At 43.4% G+C, this 23,091-nt stretch overlaps 1 long non-coding RNA gene across 1 annotated transcript; it reads left to right on the top strand.

Annotated features, from left to right (window-relative positions):
* Positions 1–1,455: 1,455 nt before the first annotated feature.
* On the top strand, positions 1,456–22,705 carry LOC135097056 (uncharacterized). Its single transcript, XR_010265320.1, has 3 exons — positions 1,456–2,055; positions 12,547–12,647; positions 21,958–22,705. It is a non-coding gene; the product is annotated as an uncharacterized LOC135097056 (long non-coding RNA).
* The last annotated feature ends 386 nt before the right edge of the window (positions 22,706–23,091 follow it).

Raw genomic sequence — 23,091 nt, 5'->3', positions numbered from 1 at the left:
CATGCCTCCCCTCCTTCCGCGGCCTCGCTGCACAAGACTTTCTTCTTTCTCTCACTCCTATTCTGTCCACCTCTCTAACGCAAGAGTTAACCAGTATTCTCAATCATTCATCCCTTTCTCTGGTAAACTCTGGAACTCCTTGCCTGCTTCTGTATTTCCACCTTCCTATGACTTGAATTCCTTCAAGAGGGAGGTTTCAAGACACTTATCCACTAATTTTTGACCACTGCTTTGACCCTTTTAGGGACTGGCATTTCAGTGGGCATTTTTTTTTATTAGATTTTTGTTGCCCTTGGCCAGTATCCTTCCTACATAAAAAAAAAAAAAAAATCATAACAGTGATTAAAAGCAACATGTTATGGATCACAAGGCACATCAAAGTTACCCATTCAACATCGAGGAGAAACGTTTTTTGTGACGGCCACCCATCTGTGTATGAAAAATTAAATGGGAGACTCTGATAACTGAATGAGGTCTAACTTTTCTTTTGAACTACAATGTATCACGCTCATACGAATGTCGCTGTGGTTAACTTGATAGACGCAGGTATGAATGAAATCAAATATTTACGCAAGTGACTGTAGTAACTAAGGATTTTTCATGAAGTTACTTAGTATCATATATTTCCATTTACAATTTTGATATCGTGATCTTCCTATTCATCTTTTTTTGTTCAACAAAACACTAGTAGTGAAAATAGTATGAGCAGTGGTGACATTTACAAAGGTAGATGTAGAAGCAATAATAATCGCTGTTGTTATCGATATTGTTAGTTGCTTGTTGTTGTTAAGGTTTGGGCGGAGGAAAGACAAAAAATCATTATTCCCTCATTATTTCTTTGTGGGTGTCTCAGATGTGTATCTCTTACCGCCACGGGGACGATTTAACTTTCACGTGCAAGTTCACCGACAAATTCTACGAACGGAAATCAGAAGAATAATACCGATGATATAAAGTGCCACAGCAGCCCAACAGAGAGAACATTCTTATCTCATTTTTCTCTTGACGCTCCCACTTGTATGTATCTGTCTGCCTCACCTATCTGTGTATATAGAACTTGAAGTCTTCTGTGTCTTTACCAGGATAGCATAAGTAAGGATAACAGCCTTTTCCAAAACTTCATTGCTTCATATATCATTAGTGTTTTAGTTGTTATTGTTGTTCTTGTTGCTGTTGTTGTCATCATCGTCATTATCATAATCATCATCATTACTACTACTACTAGTTCTTCTGCTGCCTCTGTTGCTGCTGTTGTTACTACTGTAATTATGTTCAAAGCTATTGTTCATGCACGTCATAATCATTGTCTCCATCATCGTCATAATCTTTATCCTGTTTCTTAGAATGTATTGAGCTAAATGGTGTCTCAAAATTCTGCTGAACGTGTTGAGAGCAGAAGTTCTTAAGAGTTCATAAGAAACGCGGTTGTTTTTATGATAGGAATTCTTATGATCATGTAATTTCTTGTGTTATAAAGAAACATGCGATCCTCGCCACTAAAATGAAGAACACTCCAGCCTTGTGCACTGTGGCAACAACATGAATGCGCAAATATTCACCAATACGTGACCCTTCTCGTCACCCTATATTTATACAGAATGTGCTCTACTTCATCTGCAGTAATAAGGACATCGTGGTTTATAGAGTATTGCTACGGTCTTGATGTCTGATAAATCAACTGTATGCGGTTTCAAAACCTGCCGCCTCGTCCCACAGGTCGTGACCGGCATCCAGTGTTTCTAAGCTGCTGCCTCTTTTTGTGTATTTATCTCTTGTCTGTCTTATGTTCCTTGTAGTGTTTTAATGTTGATTCTTATAGATCACATGGTACCTAGTGTATTATTACTTCTCTCCATTGGTTAAGAATGCGGTCAGTTCATTCAAACGTTTTTTTGTTTTTCTTAGGGTAAGTGAGGCAGTGCAGCGGAGTCTGACGGGTCAGTGTTGGTGTGGCAGTAGTGGTGTGAGGGTGCGTCGCTGTGAGCTCTGCCTGGCTGTGACTGGGCCGCTCCAGCCGGGGGTTGCCAGGATGGGTGGACGGACGGTCATTGCCAGGTAAAACAACAACAGCGGGCTGCTTGTGGAGGACACAGGTATGAGATGTGAGATCACCATCTCAGTCAGTAGCTAGTGTCTTATTAATTTTTTTTTTTTTTTATCTATATTACGAAGTTAGCTAGGCAATGACCAGTATCTGCTGTTGCCATCCTGCGATACTAATTTGCAGCATGCGCCATGGCAAGAAAAGATTAAAAAGACATACACATTACTGACCCAAAAGATTGTGAACAATAGTTACATTCCTCATCGGGTAATTGTAATCCCTGAATGTCAAATCCTAAGGTAATACTTCCCAGGCAGCAAAGTTATGAAGTCAGAATTGTTGCACCGATACCTGAGGAACTGTATGATAGAAATGATGCACCAAGAATTTATGATGCGATATTGGAGAGAAGCAGTCTGCCGCTGTGGCATTCTGAAGAACATTTTTTTTTTTTAATGTAACGAGTCCCTTTTCAATGGCATATTCCTGTCCGTGTGTGTTACCTGAATTTTTTCTACATTTCCTCAAATCAAAGAGGTGCTTAACTAGTTTTCGACCCACGCTTATCAAAATATGCGCATCCCAGATGTCAGTTGGTTGAGCGGGTCACTTGTGGTTCCTCTTCCCATGATGATTTTGACTCCCCCCCCTCTCTCTCTCTCTCTCTCTCTCTCTCTCTCTCTCTCTCTCTCTCTCTCTCTCTCTCTCTCTCTCTCTCTCTCTCTCTCTCTCTCTCTCTCTCTCTCTCTCTCTCTCTCTCTCTCTCTCTGCCTCCTTCATCACGTTTTTCTTACTCTCTCCTCTGCATCATTTCTTTTTCAAGCTTCATTCTTCTTCCTTCTTCGTTACTCATCATTGCACGTCAGCTCACCCTCCTCTTCCTCTGCATCCGCCGCCACTCTTGTTTCATTTCTCCCTCTTTCTTGCTTGACCCGATCCGTGTCTTCTTACATCCCCGCCTTCAGGTTTCCGAGACATAAATCTTAACGTTCCCTTTTAACATTTCCTCTTAACGGAGCCATACCCTTCCCCCGTGACGCTTCCAGTCTTCCTTCTTCGTGGCTCTCCTTTTGCAGGTGTGAAAACTCGAGCTGCAGTTCAAGGGATCAAAGGATGCATTTAGTGTCATCAGTCAGTTTTACATTACTTCGTTTCCTTTTGAATTTCATCTCGTGTGGACTGTAGGTAGAAATTTAACTCTCCTTATGTAACCTTTATCTGAACTTATACAGAAATGTTTCTCCTTTTCTTACCTCTTTTCCCCGTACAGTTAAGTATATACCAGTGGCACTCCAGTTGTTAGCTAAATCCAAACGTTTCCCTTCCTCCGTCTCATTCTTCCTCCCATTTACATATATAGCAAGTGTATCTCAGTATCAGGAAAAAGGAAAATTTTTGAACGTCTTCACAGAACCGTGTTTAGTCATATACTTATTTATATACTTACTTATACTTATTTATATATACTTACTTATTAATGACTAACTTGGGTGACGTGGCATGGGTGGAGAAATGAAAGCTCGACTGCGTGGGGTGAAGGCCATTGGTGGGGTTGGTCAGGGCGCAAGGGAAGGGTAAGTAAGGGCATGGGTGGAGCTCGGGCAAGAGTAAGGGGTCATCAAGACGTGAAGGCAGATTGAGGGATAAAAGGAAATGGAAGTAGAGAAGATACGGATGGGTGAGGGCGGGACATGTCGGAGCCGTCAGGGTATGAGTCGTGACCTGGGAGAATGGGCAGGGCACGAGAGAGAGAGAGAGAGAGAGAAACACGTGCCTACTGGAGCGTCTTCGGGAGATGGTAAGGGGAAGGAAGGGGGGGAAGTGCTGGGATGCTAGGGAGAGGAAGGGGGAAGTGGAGTGGTGAGTCTTGCTGACAGTTAAGAGCTTGTCCGCTTATCTACACTTATACTTTCTCGTACTTAATTTTAGCAGATATTTATCTGTTATATTTACTAACCAATGCGTTTGTAACATAAGCACTTGTGTAAATGATATTATACTATTGAAAGCAATTGCAAATCCCGTTTTTTGTCAATAGAAGTTACAGTCTTCACTTTTGACAATTCTATTTTCGATGACTAGAAAAGTATGCAACCAAGGATAAAGTCTAATTGCTTTACGTCATTCAGAACCTACTTTCTTAATATTACTTTCGCATCAGTGATATTAATTTAAATTACAGGCGGGTTACTCGTCATTATCAATCCTGTGTAGCGAACGAAGCAACGAAACCCGAAATCCGAAATATTGACGGGTACGAAGGTTGAGGAAAGGTCAGGGTCGGGAACTCGAAACGTCTCATTTTCATTCGAGAGGGCTTCGGATTCTTGTTTTATTTCTGTAGGGTTCACTTGAGTCTTAACCTTTTTATTTATTTTTTTTTTTCCATGAGTGAGTGAGTGAGTGCGTACTTTCAAAGCTGCACCAGGAGGGATAGATGGACAACTGCATGTGCAAGTTGGGTGCGGGACTCTTAACATTGGTTTGCACTGAGTCAGTCACATGAATCTTTATCACTCTTGCCCACGACTATGATGGTGAGGGAACAGGTTATCTGGGGGAGTGTAAACGTGATGAAGCGGGACCCGGATATATAAGGAATATGAGACCACTGCATTTTCATTTACTTTAAGATTAGAAGTTACTTTATTACTAGATGTTAGATGCTAATTATAGCAAGACGACAACAACACTGATAATGTATAACAAAGAAATGCAGCAGTAGTTAATAAACTAATAAATAAATTAATAAAAGTGTGTTAATATACATAAATAGCTAATACTGCAATAACAATATTAATAACAACAACAGTTACAACAACAACAACAACAACAACAACAATAAAAAAATAATTAAAAACAATAATAAAAACAACAATAAGAGCAACAGCACTCATTACTCCTAACAATCAGCTCGCTCTCTCACTATTAACGACACCAATCTCCCCTTTTCACCAGAGCATAACAGCCCACCAAACCATCCAGCCCATGCACAAAATCCCAACAGAGGCTACGATCAACTTTAAAAAAAATCAACGTGGTATTGCTTGAAGTTAATGAAGAGAAACAGAAAACCCTAGTCTGGTGAAAGATTGAGGGTTTAACTGAAATAACGCAGCGGATTACACCTACTAACAAGGCTCTGTCTCGTAATTTACTGCCGGGCCGCATTGATCGAACCCGCGCCGGTGGTGAGTGAAGCGTGCACAAGGACCTGATGTAGAGGCGATGCGAGTACCCACCTTTGTTGTCCTCGAATCAAAGGACGATGGGAGTATAGGTTGACCGCGTCCTGGCTGCCGCGGGGATTATGGTGTTCCTTTATTGTGTTTATCATGCGTTATATTATCCTCTTAATGGCTTTGTGTTAGAGGATTTAATACCACCAATGTACTTATTTTTCTCTCTATATCTGTACTTTTTTTCCTGGTCTTTGTTAACGTTTTAATTGATTTCTACCCGTGTCTCCTCATTTTACCGCCACAAGCATGTATTTTGATAGAAGCGTAAGTTTTGGTGTAGGTAAACGTAAAACTACACTGGGCTGGTGTTTGATAAACTTAGGTAAGTCAGCCTTTATACCCTCCATTTGTGTTTATAGAGGGTAAAAGAAAGAACAGGGATAGGAAGAGAAAGGAGAAGGAGGAGGAGGAGGAGGAGGAGGAGGAGGAGGGTCAAGCAAAGGAAGAGAGACAAGAAAATAACAGGGAGCGAGGAACGAAGAGTGGGGAAAAAATGCACTGGAGGGGAGGAGGACGATAAGAATTAAGAGGAAGTGGGAGGCAAAAAGTGTTCGTGGTTGGTGGCGGCGGTGGAGAAAGTTGAAGGAAATGAGCAAGGTATACAGTGCTTAAGGGAGGACACGGCATACATGCATCTCCTGTCACTGACCCTTACATCATTCTGAGTCGCTGATGGAACATGACCAAGGCTAAGGCATATAAGAGGGCAGGGAGAGAAAATGGGAGACGACCTGGAGTGTCAGCGTTGGTTGCTGAGGGAGTTACTGCTTACGGTGAGAAAGAGCAGGGTAGTGAAAGGACGGAGTGTTTATGCCAGGCAGCGGTGATAACATCGTAGATAATCCCCATTTCCGAGGCCTTATTTTAGTCTTATCTCCCTCGTACTTTACGGTCTAGAATGCCGGTGTGATATTAAGGGCTAATTAAGTATGTGACTGTGATCATTGACGACTCGCTGGTCAGATTGCAGTCACCCCGGGCGCTACTGAGGGAGCCCCGCCCGACAAGACAGTAGTGATGCACGCCAGCCCCTCCTCCCATGCTCATCCACCTGCAAAGCGACACCTGTCAGAGATTAAAAGCTGGTAATTAATCTCATTGTGACAGATTCTGTGAACATAAGCAGAAGTGGACACAGTTCCAACCAGCATTAAGACGTTCATTGGGTTTCCTGCGAGCTGCGAAGACCATTGAGATATAGTATACTGAAAATCACCTTAGATTTATTCCTCGCGCCTGTCTGAGCTCACAAGCATCAGCATAAAAGTAATTAAAGTACTCTGGCAGGATTTAAGCTTCGAAAACTCTTTTAAGTACTTTTTAAGAACACTTCATACAGGGAAGCTACTGAGAAAGCAGATCCGCCTCGGCAAAATAAGACCAGGGATTTATTTGCCTTTTTTTTTTCTAGTTAAGCCAGACAGGCAGCATTCCCCGGGCGCTGGCGTGCCGACCCTGGCCAGAGCTGGGGAAGAGAGGATAAGCAGGAAACGTTTGACTCTATGTTCACTTAGAAGATATTTATGTTCAGGTACACACACACACACACACACACACACACACACACACACAGACGTTGCTATACAAAGCCTACATAGAAAATTAGGTATCTTACTCTCCCAAATGCAGATTGACGAGACGCAAACAGGAAGGTGAAGGAGACAAGCCAGCCTTGTTACTTGTTTACCAACACACATACAAATATACAAACATAGATCCACGTACAGTACATGCAAATGGACTGACTAACTGACTCACTCAACATTATTCAGTGACTCGTGTATAATGTACACGAGTACTTCACATAATGCAGATAGGCAGGCCAGCTGGTAGCCTCATGTAACGTTGTGTACAAGTACTGTCACGCACGTATTCATACCTACAGTACATCAGCACACACACACACACACACACACACACACACACACACACACACACACACACACACACACACACACACACACACACAAACAGGACTCCCTCTGTACAGTCGTTAGTGCTACATTTAAAAGTTAGTCCATTTTTCATTATTTTCAGTGTCACTTTCCCCCTCAGTGTCGTAACCATGAAAGCATGTGACGCCCACACCATTCTCACCCCGACCTTGCCCAGTCCTCACCTCCCACACGCTACTCTCCCTCCGTAATAGTGATACGTGACACTTCATAATGTAGTCTTATTTTTCGCCTTCACGAGTTTGGGATCTAGTACAAAGAATATTCAGAGGTGCTTTCCTATTTCTTCTACTTTTTTTTCATCTTCTTTATCTTCTTCTGTTCTTGTTTTCTTCTTGTCCTCCTTTTCTTTTATTCATCTATATATTTATTTATTAATCTATCTTTTTACTCCTCTTCTCGTTTGATACGTTAGACTTGTGGAGAAAAATAACGGAAAGTAATACACGATATTCGGTGGTTATGTGTACAAAAAAGTGTGTGTGTGTGTGTGTGTGTGTGTGTTAAGCGTGGGTGTGTTCATGACGGTCCCCTTGTGCGCGGCGAGCCTCTGAGTGGGTCATCTGGCGGGTGTAAGTGTTTGCTGGGCGTCCTGAGAGCGAGAGATGGAGCTTTAGGGCGCACGCTTTCTCTCTCTCTCTCTCTCTCTCTCTCTCTCTCTCTCTCTCTCTCTCTCTCTCTCTCTCTCTCTTGTCCAAGTTAGAATTTATTCCTGCATCTGACAGCCTCGCCCGCACACTGGAGTAATTATAGAATTAGTGTGACCTAAGACGGTAAATGGTTGAACTCAAAATGTCATGTACAGCGTGTTCGGATGTGTTGTTAAGGAGGATGCTTGAAAGTAGAGCCATCGGAAGAATATAAAGCTGCATTGTATCCAGTCTTAAATTTCACCAATAATATAATCAGGCATGTAATCATGAAAATAAATTTGTTGTCGCTTGTTGCGTGTATGTTAAAGTCTTCATGTCTCCCTCACATTCCGCTATATATATCAGAAAGGATCAAGAAGTGACACGGGTCTGAACCGCACGTCACTGTAGCCTCTCGGGTACGAAGGTCCACTCGTCAGGCAAGCAAATGTACAGAACGATGCCTTATTTCACTGGCCTCGTGGAGGTTACCGGACCTCCTGGGGGAGGCCACCATGGCGGACCGACACCCAAACATCCAATTAAGGAATTGAAGAGAAGGAGACTCAGAAGGAGAAGGACCCTCGCGTCTGACCAGTATGGCCAGAGCAACCTTTACTCACATCAGCGTCTACTTAGCGAATATCTAGTACCGCTAATGAAAGGCAAGGTTGAGGGAACACCAACGGAGCTAAACAGTTAACCCCGGCAAGTTACCTGCTGGGAGTCTGTGTATCTAGGAAATCTGAGAGTTGAATTATTAATGTAGAATCAGATGTGTGGCCCATGTGTGAGAAAGTGAGAGGTGAGGCGCTGAAAGCGAGGAGGGGCGACGCCGCCAGACACACCCTGTTTATTACAGGGTCGTCTCAGGCCCGGCGGGCAACTCTTTGTTCGACGACTTCTTTATGAGTGTTATATTTTCGCTCTCTGGGCGGAGCTGTTGCCAGTCTTTTGGACGGACAGGCGATCCTCGTGGGGTGGAAAGGAGTGGAGGAACGTGAGACTCAGAGTATCATTTCCTGTTACTTGATGTCGAGGTTAGTGGAATCTACTCGCCCTGCATTAAATAACGAAAGACTAGAAGCTGTCACACTTCAGTCATGAGGATATACGAGACCAGTGTCGCCTTTCCTGCATGCCATGAGTGTGCTTTTACCAGAGCACTTACTTTGTGTTTTGTGTGTTAGCAAGGTAGGCAGTCTGTGGATCTCAGTCCACTTAAGATAAGTATTTTATGAACTAATCTTCCGAGAAGAGTGGCGAAGTGTAAACACAGGATGATACATTGACCAGAGGTTTAAGTCCACAACCTGAGCCCAGCCACCATTGTAGTAGTTATGACTGGTCTCGCCTTAACACAGATTTAGAGGTCGTCAAGTGATGGGCGGCGGTGGTCGACATGGTCACCGGTGAGGGTCTTTATATGGGTTTCCTTGGCGGGGCTTTCGTTGCCGGAGATTTCTCATAACTCAGACTTTCCTACACTGTTATTTAGTTGATGAAAATTATATATCATGCCCAATTTTTTTTCTTTACATAACCTTTTTTATGTTAGCGTTCAAGTACTGTAATAAAGAAGCGGACAGACAAAAAGAAAATAAGGAACAAAAGTAAAATGAGTGAATATGTAGACAATATTTTTTAGTTTACAGACAGGGAGGTGAAGCTCGCAAGATATCGAAGTTTACCGGAAAACGTTCCCAAAGACATCATGTTTTTGGAGCAGGATATTGGCAGGATTTTTCGAGCGGAAACCAGACCGGTGATGAGGCCTGGGTTGTTGAAGGAATCGAAATTAAGGTGCCGCCCTAGGAGTTTGAATACTGTCAGAGCAAGGGAACGAAAGTTTAAAGGAGTTACTCAGAGAGAGAGAGAGAGAGAGAGAGAGAGAGAGAGAGAGAGAGAAAGGACACAGACAAATAGAAACGAGACTCTAAAATTGAAAGAAAAACATCGTCAGAGTTCAGACAATTGAATAAGAACGAAGATCAGAGTGAGGGAGGGAAATGGAGAAGTGCCACCAGTGAGATGCGACTTCCAGCATGAGAAGAAGGAACAATAAATGCTACTGTACTGATAACTGGAAGACTGGTGGCTCTGAGTAAATGTGTAAAGGAGCGAGGACGAGAGGGACTGCTTTCTTTGGGGGTGACTGGGGACTGCAGGAGATTGTTGCCTACCAGGAACCAGGAAAGTAGATAGAGAGAGATCAGGTGCCAAGGCTAGAAACCTCACCAGCTGCTACTCATAATTAAAGTTTACATTGTGTGTGTGTGTGTGTGTGTGTGTGTGTGTGTGTGTGTGAATATTATAAGGAAGCTGCTATAAGTTTATGTGGTTGCAAAGGGCTGTAAATCTTAGAAGAGCTTATTATTTTTATGAAGCTTTATGTTGTTTCAAATGTCTGAATTAAACTGTTATTATTACATGCGGCTTTATGCGGCTACAAATGTCTTAGGGAAACTGGTGCTATTTTATGTGGCTTTATATTGGTGAGCATATCTTAAGAAAAAAAAATTGTGTTGTTTCATGTAACTTTACTTAACACCTGCACACTATTATCCGCAAATTACCGTAAACTTAATTTTTCCGACTTACATTCTACACATATTCCCTTCTTTACGCATTGGGTGCCATTAATAGAAAACCTACAGTCGGAAGCTTTCCATAATCACCGGCATTTGAACTCTTAAGATGTTACGTCGCTCGCTAATTCGAAACACTGTACTTGGTTTCTTAAAGTAATACATATCCAGTCACTCTTAAAGAAACCCTCTCTTCTGAAGGCTGGTGGCGCAGGTGGTACGCATCAGTGTCTCGAGGGTTGATTTAGTTACAGTGACGTAACGTTGAGCACCACTTTTTTCACTGGTTTCTCCTCTTGCTGTCAAAACTCTCACCCTCTCCTCTCATTCCTGCCATATTTGATCCGACCTTCATGTCTAATTGTTGGTGTGTGTGTGTGTGTGTGTGTGTGTGTGTGTGTGACGAAATGTAACTAAAACGGTACTTTTTATGAATGTGCTTCCTTGTGAAAAGGTTGACGTGCAGTGGTAGTGTGTGGCTGACGGTCGACACGAGGTCCTGATGCGTGTTTGTGGCTGAATCCCTTTGCTAAGCCATGTTTGATTGGTGAGTGGTGAGTAGAGCTTGATGGTGCCAGGGGAAAAATCGTAATGGACGGGACCGGTTCGGAGTGGTGGGTGTCATCTGGGGGCAGGGATTGAGGCTGCAGTGATGTGCAATGTGATGGCGGGTCAGGAGTGATGGGGCACGCTCGGGTTAATGGTGGTGGCAGCTTGCGCAGGACTAAACTCCGTAAGCTCGCTTTATCTTAGTCTGATAATATAAAAGCATTTCATTGTAAGTTGCCAAGACGCCACGGTTCAGTGGAGACGCAGCCTTAACGCTCAAACACCCGTGGAGGGAGAGAAACTATTGGATTGAAACTCGAAAAAAAGAGCAAACCAGTCTGAAGCTTTTATTTTACCTTGTCTCAAATATAAAATAAGAAATTGAAAACTTAACCTGTGATATTTTATAGAGGACATACTTAAGACACCAAAAAAAAAAAAACGACCACGACTCTTTTTTTCTCAGGTCTTCAAAATATGTAAGCAATACTGGAAATAAATACTTTTTGAGAATTTCCCTCTGTTTCGGCATTATTTTCAAAGCATAATTTTCATACTTGCTTTATCTTGGCTTTGAGTTGAAGGTGAAAGGCGTTCTTCCTTGCACGCTATATTTGTGTTACTCTCATGTCTTACTGAATCTCACGGTAATCGCCAATTACTTAGGAACGCCAAAGAGGAAACTTTCGGATAACTTTCGTTTCTGATAATTGGTAGTAAGAGGAATTTGCGACGAGAAGCACGATCCTTAGACCAGACGGAATGTGTAATGGAAAGAAATATTGTGTAGTTGAGCAGTAGTTTTAACAGAAATTTTAACTCTCTCTCTCTCTCTCTCTCTCTCTCTCTCTCTCTCTCTCTCTCTCTCTCAAACTAAGATCCCTCATACACAATTATCACTAGCTATAAACAAATGACTAATATTTACTTATTTTTATTTTTTACATAACTGACGAATTTGATCAATATCACGTCTTCGAGTCACGCTATATAGATTTTCCATGCAGTTTATTTCCCCCGAAGGATTGAGTGCGGCGTTGTATTTCCCCCAACACCTCTTCCCTCGCGGTGAGGCAAGAGGGAGTGAAGGAGGGAAGCCCGCCAGCCTTTCAATATCACTTCCCCCACACCCTCCGGAATAGACCATTTCTTGTGTATATTCGATAGTCAGCAGTGATATCAGTCTTCCGTGGTATTCGATACGCAACTCGGGCTTTATGTAACTGGTGTGTGTGTGTGTGTGTGTGTGTGTGTGAGAGAGAAAAATAATGAAATTGGCTACAAATTAAATAGGTGAATGGATAGATGTGGGGATACTTCGATAGATAGATAGATAGATAGATAAATGAATAGATAGTTAGACAAACAGACATATAAACAGATACGAGTAAATCAGTAGAAAAAAATATATATATAGACAAACCGCTAACCCTCGCAGCCATAGCAGGTTCCGACAGAAGAACAACCAAACCTTCACGATCTACACACATACCATTAACACCACCGTAATAGTTTGCCTCTTGTCCTCCCTTACAGCGTGCCGGCGGCCATGCTTGGTGTGCTCATGATGGGTGTGCTCTCCCCTAACGCCACGGCCTCCATCTTCCCCGCCGTTAACACCGCAGCATCCAGCTAAGGTAAAGTCAACACTAAGCCTTTTATTGAGCAGACGGGAACTTTGTGGTAGAAGGTCAGGCTATCGTACTCGGCCGACCAGTGTGATATGGACTTCTCTTTGTTGTTCCAGAGAGAGAGAGAGAGGGAGAGAGAGAGGGAGGGAGAGAGAGAGAGAGGGAGGGAGAGAGAGAGAGAGAGGGGGCGGGATAGGAAAGCTGATCAGAGCTACATGAAAAGTGATTAATGTAGATGAAATTAAACTGATCCCCAATTGTACCGGGTCTGCATTTCGCCCAGTCTGACAAAGGATGCGATGAAAGACTATTCAAAGTTAGCTTGCCTATACCTATTGTCTTCCATAATAAGGTAACTGCACTGAGCCCCAGAATGAAAACGATACCGATTGGTTATAATAGACCGTGTTTGTGTGTGTGTATATGTGTGTGTGTGTGTGTGTGTGTGTGTGTGTGTGTGTGTGTGTGTGTGTGTGTGTGTGTGTGTGTGTGTGTGTGTGTGTGTGTGTGTGTAGTTTCGCTTGGAGACAAAAAAAAGTCATGTAAAAAAATAAAAGTATTGATTAAATCTATGGCTTTTACAACAACAAACAAATTAAATCGAAACAAAACTAAATCTATCAACTTCGCAATTATGAACATCCTCGAAAAACAATCGAGTATTCTCGGATCTTACACTAATACACAAAATGAATCGAGCGAAAATTACTAGTCTATTTATAATCATGAACATCCTTGCACTGTACTACGAGTCAGTCCGTCCCCTCCATTCGCTCTGTCCCCTCCATTCGCTACCCTTGACACCGAGGCTACAGAAAGTAAACACTAGCAGAGCTAATGGCCGGGCATCCCTCAGCCCCCTAGCGGTGTTGACGGGGAAGGAGCGAATAGCAGCAGCAGTAGATACCCACGCCGCCAGAGGAAGTGAAGTGAAACTGGGTTAGCATACACAGTGGAGAAGCGATGAAGTGAGAGAGAGAGAGAGAGAGAGAGAGAGAGAGAGAGAGAGAGAGAGAGAGAGAGAGAGAGAGAGAGAGAGAGAGAGAGAGAGAGAGAGAGAGAGAGAGAAAATGTTCATATTTATGGGAGTCTGTTTGTTTTTCTTTTTTCCTTTTGCTGTAAGAATAATATAACACACACACACACACACACACACACACACACACACACACACACACACCCCAGACAACTATCATCAACTATTTTGAGTCTAACACGTCATACTAATAAGAGTTACGAGCCAGTAAGTCCATCCTCTCTTCTATCTATCGTCTGTTCTACCCACATATCAAGTCTCTCTCTTTCATTTTATTCGTTCATTATTTTATCGGAGTTTTCGTAGTGGAATTCGTATTGAATCTTAACACGAAGCTCCCTGTTCCTCATTTCGTACATTAAATTTTATGAGTAAACGGTTTGCTTTTATTAACTTAGGAGATTTGTTAATACTGTATCCACAAGTCATGCATAAAGAGTCTGTGGTTATGTGAAGCAAGTACGTACGAGCTTAAGATAAAACGTGACTTTCATAAATAAAGAAAACACGTATTTTCTTGTACTTCTTGAGGGTGATCGGAATTTGAAAAAAAAAGTCTCATTCATTCATAATAAAAGGAGAAAAATTGGGACGAGTAATCTTAGACTACTTAGAATCTGTACATAAGTAAGGTAACTAGACCAACAAATATACTACGCGACGAAAACAGAGGGAGAAAAAAGAAAAAAGAATTTAAACACTGAAGCAAAAATTCAGAACTGACAGAGAAGATGGATGGGTGGATGGACTGAACAGATGAATGGATGTTTAGTTTGTACAAGAGCCTCCGCCCTCCTCCCCCTCTTTGGCTGACGAGCGGCGCAGAGGTGGTGGCGTGAGGCCCATGCAATGTGTTTCCCACGCGCCTAAATGTATATGGATCTAATTGATTCAAATGTAAGGTCATGCGCTCCCTGCCAATAAATTATAGTCCCATGATTTATGCTTCATTCTTGTTTCGTGTGTGGGTGTGTGTGGCATAAACCCTTGCGTTAATTTTCATCATGAATAAGGGACATTAGTCATCTTAAAGCCTTTCTCTGCTAGATAGTTACATTTATCTATAACTTGTAACACATTAATTTTTTTTTGTACTGAAGCCTTTTGAATAGTTATGTACCCCACAAAAAAATTAATTAGCCCTCTGTTTTTTTTTCTACATCTCTATGCAAGCCATTTATACTCTGGAATGTTTTTTTTTTCCTGTTTCTGTATTTCCTCCTGTCTGCGACTTCAACTGTTTCGAAAAAGGAGTATCAAGACACCTCAGGAACTAAACTGGCTTCTCTCTCTCCCTTTCTTTCTCTCTCACGGTTCTCCTATTTCTATTCTCTCTTATGAAGCAGTACTCGAGTGGGTTTTTAAATACACTTTTTTAACCTTGACCGACCGACCTCATATATTGAAAAGGAAAAATAGTGTTGTGAATGACGGCTGGAGTTAAAAGGGTAATGAATATAGATTAGTAACCATCATGATCATCACCAATATCACCAGCGCCAGTACCAAGACAGTCACCACCACAATCACTGGCACAATCACCTTCACCACCATTTCCTGGATCTCTGTAATCGGCGCTGTAATTTCACGACTCACTAACTTTGGAGTTGACGCCACACTCTCGGGCGGTGAGGGATACATCACCCGTGCTAGTCACTGATAAGATGAAATGTGTGTGTGTGTGTGTGTGTGTGTGTGTGTGTGTGTGTGTGTGTGTGTGTGTGTGTGCCTGTGTATGTGTCTGAGTGTGTGTGTGTGTGTGTGTGTGTGTGTGTGTGTGTGTGTATGTGTCTGAGTGTGTGTGTGTGTGTGTGTGTGTGTGTGTGTGTGTGTTATAATAAACAACTGAACTAAACTCGTATGGTTTCGTTTCCGTATCTATATTTGTCCAGTTCTTCGTTAAGTTCTATTCATTTAGTTTATTATTCTCTCTCTCTCTCTCTCTCTCTCTCTCTCTCTCTCTCTCTCTCTCTCTCTCTCTCTCTCTCTCTCTCTCTCTCTCTCTCTCTCTCTCTCTCTCTCTCTCTGTGTGTGTGTGTGTGTGTGTGTGTGTGTGTGTGTGTGTGTGTGTCGGAGTAACGAATGTAGCGCCCGTTCATATATCACCATCAAGTAGCAGGTGATTACATTCATGGAGGCTGCTCGAGTTTCCGTGTGTGGGGAGCGACATAACACCTGCCGGGCAGCCGCGGAGCCCAGGTAGCGGCGGCATCACTGTCGAAGGCGGGGATGAGGTCCTTTGAGACGTGGCCGATGAAGTAATTAACGTTCCAGGGGTGACGCTGCTTCCTTGGCTAGAGGGAACGAGGTGGGGAAGGAGGCAGGAAAGGGCCACACACGTTCATTCCTCTCTGTATTCCTTCCGTCCTCTTCCTTTCTTCCTTCGTCTACCGCCTTCTCTTTCTCTGCTCCATTCATCTACCTTCTCCCCATTCGTCTTATCTCTTCTGCTGGTTGTATATGTTTCAATTTAAGGCGTATCTTAAATACTATATTGATCGTAAATATTATGCTTTAATTAATTCCCTGATAGCATCCTTCAGTCATATTAATTTCCTCGTAGAATATCCTGCTGCGATGATATTTCTCTCGGCACAATATAGCGACACGTTGATAATGTTTTCATGGAATACTTTGTACATATTCCTTCCACTGTCTGCAGTTGGTAAAGACTGCTTCCAGTACGACCGTCTAATTCTGACCCGCATTCCAGATCTCTTACAGCGGCGGAAAGGAAATGGTTCCAGAGTAAAAGTAAAAGTCACAAGAGTTTCTGAAGTTACTTTGCGGAAAAAAATCTGTCTTGACTCTTGCAGAAAAAAAAAAAAAAAAGGTAGGAATGAGAGCGTCGGGGAGTATGCAGAAGCAGGTGTGTCTCATGCGTGTTGGCGGCTGAGGGGAAGAATATATAATGTTCTCTACTCCTTGCTGGGGAAATGAGTGTGTCTATGGTGAAGTGTATCCGACTTTCGTTTTTTTTTTTTTTATATATATACTTTTGGTCATAGTAAAGGTACAGTGTGCGATTGGGTGACTGTGGTGTGGGTGCTTGCAGTTAGTGGAGTGTCTCGGAGGTGCTTTGGGGCCTGAGCTAATGCAAGAAAATCAATGAGGAGAAAGTTGTCTGTCATTTGGACGATTGTATGAGGGAAAGGAGGAAAGATTAGAGCGAGAGAGAGAGAGAGAGAGAGAGAGAGAGAGAGAGAGAGAGAGAGAGAGAGAGAGAGAGAGAGAGAGAGAGAGTGTGTGTGTTTGTGTCTTTGCCGACGTCTCTCTGTCTGTCTGTTTCCGTGGGTATTTGTTTCAATGCATCACAGTCTGTCGTCCCTTTTGTTTGTCCCTTCTGTCTGTCTGTTGGCTTTCGTCTTGTTGTCTTTTGGTGTTTGTATGCCTGTGTCAGTCTGTCAAGGTCTGTTTGTTTGTTCGATGTGTTCCTGTGTACCTAAGTCTGTGTCTGTGCCACTGTCAGTATCTGGATTGTTATCGAGTTAGGCAGCAAGGCTCATGAGACTTGACAGTGGACACACATGGCGGGTTTAGAAGCGTTCCCCGACAGGTGCCGCCAGCTGTCACAATACTCGCCCTTGTGTTTGTTTTATTTTTTACTCGCTGACTGTGCCGGCATCGTCCCATCCTCTTCACGTGTGTGTGTGTGTGTGTGTGTGTGTGTGTGCTGACATACTAAAGGAAGCTAAATTCTAGAGTCAGCTTGCAAGAGAAAGGAGTTTATGCGTATGGCGTGCAAATGTTTTCTCGCTAACTTGCTCTTCGCTGAGAGTTTCATGATGATGCAAGAGTGCGGGAGTCACTTAACACATTCAAACTTTACCATCGCCGACTTGCTTTGTTTATTTTGCTGTTAGCACGTTTTGCCTCACTCAAGACTTCCTCATAATGGCCATGAGGGAGAGTGTTAAGTTGTTTACTCACCCGGGTGTCATCAGCGGGTATCGACTGCTCGTACAACCTCGCGCGCATTGCCTAGAGCCTCGCAGGGACAATAAAAACAACAGCTGCAGGAGGGTAAAGATAGTTGACAGCTCAAGGACGGACATTCGTCGCTTACATATTAGACACTTAGTAGAGCTGCTACTCGTAAGTTCCCAATCTGCACACTTCGTTCACATTTCGGAAAAATGACCTAAAGCGTGAGTGTCTGCGCTCTATCACTACTGCCTGAGGAAACCCGGGGGCTTCTTTCATGAACTAATCTCGTAAGGAAATTAAATAAAGCAAAAGAATAAAAGAACGTAGGAGGCAATGACTCTTTCAAACGCACAGGGAAAGTTAAAAAAGGGGATATGATCTCTCGCCCTCCACTTGGGTAATAGAGTGGGAAGCTCGTCACGCCCCATACGCTGTAAAAAGCCAACACTATCAGACGCAGGAGGCGGAGCATCTAACCCTGACTGCTATTTATGCCAGAGGTGTAAGTGATGCCGTTAAATCTCTGATGGGAAGTTCTCAAGTGCTGGCAAGACGAACCAGACGCTTCTCACGGTTGCATGAGTAAACAACATCACTCAAGACACTGCAGTATTTTTTTTCATCCTCCACTTAACGTACAGCGAGTGGAGTTCCTGCGTGAGATTGTCGCGGAATGAGGAATAGCGGGTATCATTTTCCTTTAATTATATCCATGAATTACTGGTTCGCATACGGAATTCCTGTTTCCCTTTTCACTCTAGGAATGGAAAATTTTATCTACAACCAGTTCGAGGCTCGTCGGCGAGAGCTATTGATCTGTGAACGACGGTCCCCCGAGGCAGCCCAGTGACCCACACACGCCGCCACTGAGAATAACATTTTTCTCCTCAACACTGTTTTACGAGAGGACAGTCGGAGCCGCGGTTTTGGCTTACAGTAACGAGGTTGTCAAAGTGATGCACGGGACAGCTAACCTACACGAGAGGATCTGTCGCCCTGAGGCTCGACCCTTAGACATGAAGGTGAAGCTTTTTGTATGTGTATGTGTGTATTTGTATGTGCATCGCATTCTTTTGTTATAGCGAGGCACTTCGGGATGTGAGTCAGGTTGAGCGAATTCAAGTAGTTATGTAGCTGTAATAACAGAGGTGTCACATAATTTCAGAGTACTTTTTGTTTGAAATTTCATGGAAATGTAAGGGAAATGGAAGTCTGCGGGACCCTCGATGCGTGTGGCTGGCTAACTAGAAGAATATTTTGTGTGTGATTGCAGCACCGTTTCTCAAGAATGCGTGACTAACAGATTTTATGACTTGCACCGAAACTGTTCAGAATTCTTGGCTGTATATAACCTTTTCGAGATTGAACCGCGGACCACTACTGACTGTATGACTAAAGATGACATCACCAAGACCCGGTTTGCTTTATGGCTTTCCATGCATTCAAGTCGGCACAGCAGTCCTTTGTAACCCGTGTACCGCTGGCCCGGCTGGACTGCAGTGATCACTCCTGCCTTCTGCCTTTATTGCTCCTAGGGAATTCCACCAGTGTAAGAGTAGCAATGAAAAATCTATACGTCCGCCATGCAATAACTAACACAGACCAACAACTTGACCTCGGACGAGTCTCAGGAGTACGACCCTTGAGAGTGATAACGTTCCTCTCTCTCTCTCTCCCTTCCTCCCTCTCTCCGTCCACCAGTGCCGTCACCAACATACTACCGGACCAACACAGCCGCCTCAGGCATCACGCCATTGCCCTTTCGATCATAAAGTAACATTCCAGTGAGGTCAGCACCTGGACGTCTGTGGAGGTAGTTTCTAGGGACGCGCGAGAGGAAGGTAGTGGAGGGCGGAACCCTTTTTTGGAGGTCATAAAGGCTTCCAGCAGAGCGAGTGACGGTGCCCTTGGATAGAAGAAAGAGGTGGAGAATCAGGAAAATAGAAGAGGTGTTCTTGTAGGAGGAGGGATAGAGCAAAACCTACGCCTAGAATAAAAATCAAGACTGAAGCGTATGGATGTGCAGAGAGTGAACGTAGACCAGAATGGGAGGCTCTATGTTCTTTTGCGAGGTACAAATAGAAGAATAAACTTAAAAATGTACCTGGCAGAGGGATGAAAGCCAGGTATCTCAGAATGTGCGGAATGACGGGCATGAAAACAGAGGGTAAGATACCATGAGAGGCGAGGAGGGGAAGGGAGGCTATGGAGCGGCTTGTGGCGGTCACGTGGAAGGCAGTGGGGCAGAGAGAGGTTGGTTGTGCAAGGGTTGTTGACGATCCCCCGAGACAACCGTTACGACGGCCCGAGAGAGAGAGAGAGAGAGAGAGAGAGAGAGAGAGAGAGAGAGAGAGAGAGAGAGAGAGAGAGAGAGAGTTGATGAATAGATACACAAGCATGCATTCACGTACTCTCTAGCTGAAAGACTGAGCGCGCGCGCGCACACGCACGCACGCATGCACACACGCACGCGCGCGCGCACACGGACACACACACACACACACACACACACACACACACACACACACACACACACACACACACACACACACCACGACTGCTGCGGATATAATTCACTTTCCAGACAATTTGGTCGTGAAAGACTGGACATGAAACGTGATTAGCCTGTCCACTGTTTCCACCCACTGCTACCCACCAGACATGCCACCTCTTGCATGTTACCGCCACCCGCGTCTTGTCGCTGACCATGTGAAGGAAGCTCCGCCGCGCCGCGCCTCTGGTGATATGGACAGGAGGACGGTAATCGCTTCCCGAACCCCTTCCTCGACCCCCTGCTGCTGCTTGTCATAAGTTACTGTCGAGCGCATGGAAATTGTATGGGCGGGAAATTGTCGTATGTAAATTGATCCGTAAATTACATTGAGAGCATTGTGGCGAGGTGAATTACCGTGACGCACTGGATATGTTTATCTGTTATCCCTCCCGACGGGCGTGTTTAATATTCGAGGACAGCGACTTCCATTGGTTCTTGTGAGCGATGACAGCGAAGTGATGAAAAGTTTAGTGAGGGCGTGAGAGATTGTGGCTCATGGTTATTTCATCACGTATAACTCTTCACTTAAAATGGAAGGTGTGAATGTGCTACGGTGAGACGAACCAGCTACGTTTTTTGCTCGCAGACTACCACATTCTCTTTTATGGTGTGATTAAATGCTACATAAATTACAAATGAAGACGTACAATGTTTTTGTGCTTAAACACTTTGGCCTGTATTCTCAAACGCATCGGCCGATCAAAAGAACTAGTCTTAAATGGTATGGAAGTGATTAGTCAGGTTTTCATGAGTTCTCTTTCATCATTTGTGATACAGAATCCTTGTTAAACTTTCACTAGAGTCATAAAAAGAATACTTTCAAAATCTCAGTAACTTTGGTTAGAACCTATTAAAAGCATTGGGGATAAGACTCCGAAGCGCTTGAGCCTACGGACGTGCTCAACGAGGTTGCCTCTCTCAGGGGGGGCGGCGCCTTGCTGGAGGAGGGGGGTCGGGTATTGGTCGGCCCGCGTAGTGACAGGATTATGTACGGTGTTTGTCCTGCCACGTTATTGGTTTCGGGTGTTAACTTCCTCGCTTATTGGCAGCGACGGCTGCTGCCTCAAACTTTTCAGCAGAGTTAACGAATCGGTTTCTTTTCCGTGAAGCACTCTGCCTCGAGGACCTCTCAGTCTTCACAGCCTTGGGTTCTTGAGAGTCCTGGTGTTTGACCGCCTCATATTTAGGACCACCTTGATCCTTACCTGTCCTGTGCAGGTATTCGGTGACAGGTGAATCGATACCTTGCGGTTTAGGGTTGTACCGCCTCTCGTGACTTATATGTAGCTGACTATGTAGCTGACTTGTTTTTTTTCTTTTTGGTAGGCGAAATAGATGTCAAATTAATTATAGTGATGTTTTTAGTTAGTTTTTCCTTTGTGCAGGTGTGACTGGCAGAGAATAATGATTAGTGATGCTTGTGGTGATGTCTGTTGAGGTTTCTGGTGTTGTAGGTGGAAGGTGATGATGTTAAAGGCAGTGATGAAAGTGGCAGTGATTCTTTTGAGTGTTCTGTCATATTTGTTAAAGTTTTCAGTTAATTTATCTTTGTGGTAAGTGAGATAGATAGAGAATAATTATATTTTTTAGGCTTCTCTTATTTTCTCGCGTTCTTATAAAAGAGGTCGAGATTGCACGTACAAATTTAAGACGACAAACCAAAACCGTTAGTTCAGCATTTCAAATTACACAAGTTTCATGTGTAATTTCATATACTGAGAAGCAGAGGCATTAATTTAATATGTTCCTTATTTGTTATGATGAAAGGTAAATAAAGTGACCTGGACATCCATCCACAGGTGCAGTAAAGGTCACGCCAGGACACAGCCACGAGGACTGTCAGGTCAGGGAGAGATACAGCATTCCATTCCTCTCCATTCTTGACAGCAGTGGAAAGGTCACCAATATTGTGTCAGAGTTTGAGGTCAGGGAGAGGAAATTGAGCCTGTGTTTAGAAATGCTTTGCTCTCACCAAGATTATTTGCAAAGGCCACAGAGATACCTAGCTGGGTTCTCAAGATTAATAATGTAGAAATGTTGTTAATCTATCACTAGAACCATTAAAACATTCTTGAAAACCCATATTATTTCATGATGAGTATTTTTTCAAGGCTACAGAGATACCTAACTGGGTTCTCAAGATTAATAATGTAGAAATGTTGTTAATCTATCACTAGAACCATTAAAACATTCTTGAAAACCCATATTATTTCATGATGAGTATTTTTTCAAGGCCACAGAGATACTTAGCCAGGTTCTCAAGAGTGTTTCTCCTGTTAATAATATAGAAATGTTGTTATTGTGTCACTAGAACCTTACAAACATTCTTAAAAACCTGTGTAGCTTCATCTAGAGCCCTTTTGAAATAGTGGAGGTCTGGCGCCGAGATGTTTCAGAGCGTAGGCCTTAGATGCATGAAAGGTGTATAATATTCATTGTGGTTCTTGAGCTGTGATAGTATTTGTCAAGTCTTGCTAATGATGAACTGTAGCAGTACTGTTGTCTGCACTGTTTACCACCACAAAGACTGACCTAAGTCTTGCTAATGATGAACTGTAGCAGTACTGTTGTCTGCACTGTTTACCACCACAAAGACTGACCTAAGTCTTGCTAATGATGAACTGTAGCAGTACTGTTGTCTGCACTGTTTACCACCACAAAGGACTGACCTAAGTCTTGCTAATGATGAACTGTAGCAGTACTGTTGTCTGCACTGTTTACCACCACAAAGACTGACCTAAGTCTTGCTAATGATGAACTGTAGCAGTACTGTTGTCTGCACTGTTTACCACCACAAAGACTGACCTAAGTCTTGCTAATGATGAACTGTAGCAGTACTGTTGTCTGCACTGTTTACCACCACAAAGACTGACCTAAGTCTTGCTAATGATGAACTGTAGCAGTACTGTTGTCTGCACTGTTTACCACCACAA

This window comes from Scylla paramamosain, unplaced genomic scaffold (assembly GCF_035594125.1).
Source record: "Scylla paramamosain isolate STU-SP2022 unplaced genomic scaffold, ASM3559412v1 Contig11, whole genome shotgun sequence".
Taxonomy (NCBI): domain Eukaryota; kingdom Metazoa; phylum Arthropoda; class Malacostraca; order Decapoda; family Portunidae; genus Scylla; species Scylla paramamosain.
The sequence above is the reverse complement of the archived record's forward strand: the minus strand, read 5'-3'. Positions and strand labels throughout refer to the sequence as shown.